Source organism: Arachis duranensis, chromosome 8 (genome assembly GCF_000817695.3).
Source record: "Arachis duranensis cultivar V14167 chromosome 8, aradu.V14167.gnm2.J7QH, whole genome shotgun sequence".
Taxonomy (NCBI): Eukaryota; Viridiplantae; Streptophyta; class Magnoliopsida; order Fabales; family Fabaceae; genus Arachis; species Arachis duranensis.
Window position 1 is genome coordinate 7,562,241 of NC_029779.3, and position 3,332 is coordinate 7,565,572.

A 3,332-nucleotide genomic window follows, 5' to 3' on the forward strand; every position below is an offset into this window, starting at 1 on the left:
AACAATAGCTTAATTATGCATTGCTCTCCTATTTAAGTATTTATAAATGTAAAAGGCTGCACTGACTTTCCTAGAAAATTTATAAAATTAATAGGGTAATACTCTAAATTATTTTTTAAGAAAATTTAATTGAATAATTTAATTTTAATAAACTTTAATTACTAAATTAATTTTAAATTTTTTATTTTATTAGATAAATCAGTCATATAACAAATTCCATAAAAAAATATTAACAAACAAATTCTTAAAAAGTTTTTAATTAAAATTCTCATATTAATTTATGAGAAAAGGGAGCTAGTATTTTTATTAAAATTTGGCTAATACTCAAAAGAAAAGTGAATAATTCCACACTATTAAATGAAATCTCACACTATTAAAAATACTAATAATAATTAATTAATAATTATAAATCACAAAATTTGTTGGACTTTTAATACTTCTGTTAATTTATTTATATAGATGACTAATATGATATAGGAATTGATAGTCATTTATTTGCTAGTGACATGGATTTCTCGTAAATCTTTATTCGCTAGACCCAAATTGAATTTCATCAAATATGAAGATGATGAGCATATAGTTTTTCCCCCCCTTTTTTTTATATTTCTAAAATTTAATAAATTTCAGCACGTCCACTTTCTATTTGTTCAACTAACATTAACTTTCTTTCCAAACCTCGATCTATTTTTACGTACGATTAATGTATATTTTTAGAAACAAATAAAGAAGGCTGAGTTTCGCTTGCCATTATAAATACTATATAATTGGCTAAAAAAGAAAACCTTGAATATATAATCTTAAAGCATGGTGACCTTAAATCATTAATCACATCAAATAATTTATTCCACTCGTGAAAAATATCATAATGTATGTCCGAACTAATTAAGCAAAGCGTGACAAGGTGGAGATGGCAAGCAAATTAGCTATGAGCTACTTGTCTCAAATATTTGGAATCTTCTAAGCATATATATGCACACAAGTGGCTTTTCAATTATGACTCAATAATAATAATAATAATAATAATAATAACAATAATAATAATAATAATAATAATACCCTATCATCGAAATGGATGTCCATGTCCATGTCCATGTTGTATGATGTGCATGTCACCATTTATTCATTGCTCCATAGCAAGAAAACAGGAATCTGTTATCTCTTATTGAATCTGTCATTTTCTCTAACCTCCATGCTTTGGATTATTAGGGCTAAGACAAGCTATGCTACCAATGAGAAATCAAATATTTTTCTATTAAGAGAAGATGGATAATAAAACAAGGTTGACTACCTTTATTTCATGTAAACACAGTCATTATACTATATAAATCATATTATGATGCAAATTAGTGAAATGGAAAGAAATAATCAAATTCTATGATTTGAGAATGGATTGAAAAAGCAGTATAGCATATGATTGCACCGGGGAAGAGTGGGTATATTGAGTGTTTTTTTTTTTAATATAACGAATAATAAATTGATGTGAAGTACACTCCCTTCGGGCATATATAGTACAAATACATATTCAATCATTTAAGTCTATATATCCCTTAACAATAGATTTTTTTTCTCTAATTTTGTTAGTTTTGTTAGCTAACTAATTAGGAGTGCAGCAAACTAGTATAGGAATTATAAAAGAAGTCTAACAAGAGGGAAAAAAATCATAAAAAAAATTATTGTAAAAAAAATACTCAAAATCTAATAAAAAAAACATCCGAAACATAACAAAAGCGAAACATCCAAAATCTAACAAAGAGATATCCAAATTCATTTTGAAAAATTTTAAAACCTAGTAAAACAAGACATCTAATATTATTGAAAAAAGAACATACAAAAATTAAAAAAAAATCTAAATTTAATTTATATAACATAACTTTTATAATTTTATATACGTAGCATCTCTAATTTCATATTTATTACATCTAAAATTGTGTAATTATTTTAACAATAGTTAATGAATACTAAATAAAATAATTTTAAATTATTTGGACTGAATTTTTATTTTTTTCCTAAATATTCTTGAAATTGGTAGGTATTATTTTTTTCCTTTTTAATGTATCACTTGAATATAGTTAACCAACTTTAATTAATGATTTTATCTTTCTTTTTTTTTTTTTTGTTATCTACAGTATTTCTCAACCTAACAGATTAAAGATTAATTTGTCTCAAATCTGAGTTTTATTTGAAAAATTTTCACTGTTAAATAGATTATTATTATATGTGAAAGGTGACATTCAATAAGTCTGACGTTTGTTTAAACAGACTAATATAGTAAATATGAATAATAATAATAATAAATTTAAGATTAGCTAATAAAATGGTAAATAACTAAATATGTTACATTAAAACTACAAGATCATGAATTTTAACTTTTGAAGTAAGCAAAATAATTTTCTTTATAATAATCAATGATTCAAAAATTTAAGAATCAACTACAATAAATGACATTTATTTGATATATCTATGTTGATATTTATTTTTCAAACCCATAAATAATAACTTTAAACTCATTATTTTAAATACCTTTTATAGTTTTGGAGAAAGTGATAAATAGAATTTATATATATTTGTTTACAATGGTCATTATTTTCCTAATCTTGGTTATTTCTATTAGTTTATTTTGTGGTGGGATTGTTGTTAGTTTCTATTAGATTTGAGATACAATCTCTCTCTCTACTCTTTTTTATTTTCAATTTATTATTTACCATTTTATGTTTTTCTTTTTGTTTTGGTATCTTGCAAAGGTTTTGTTATTATTTTTTGTGTGTGTTTTGGTTTTCTCTTTTGTAATACTTGAATTTATATTAGTAGACATTTTAATTCAATTATCTTATGAAATAAAACATGTAAAAAGTGGTCAAACTAATTGTAGAACAAGGAAGTGACTCAAAAAAATAAATATTAAAAGAGAGAAATTTTTTGCAGTTTTTTTTTTTGGAGAAAAGATATAAAAGAAAATGAAATTAGTTGATCAATAATATTTGCTAATCTTACACGCAGGTATATATACATTGAATAGAGCTATCATCTAGAGGATTACGTTATGGTTAGCCTGAACTAATTCAATTAGAGAAACTAGCAATTAATTCTCACATGTTGAGTTAATTATAAGTCATACCAGAAGAAAGAAGAGAAAAAATTGTTAACCAACTAATTAAACTTATGATAAAATTATAAAGAATAAGAAAAGAAAAGATGAAAAAGGTTATACTTTGTATTTTTTGATTGATTGTTGATTGATTAAATTATGAAGGTAAAACTAAATATATATAGAGTACTGTCTACAAAAGATAAAAAAAGATAAAATAACAAATAAAAATAAAATAAGAATTTAA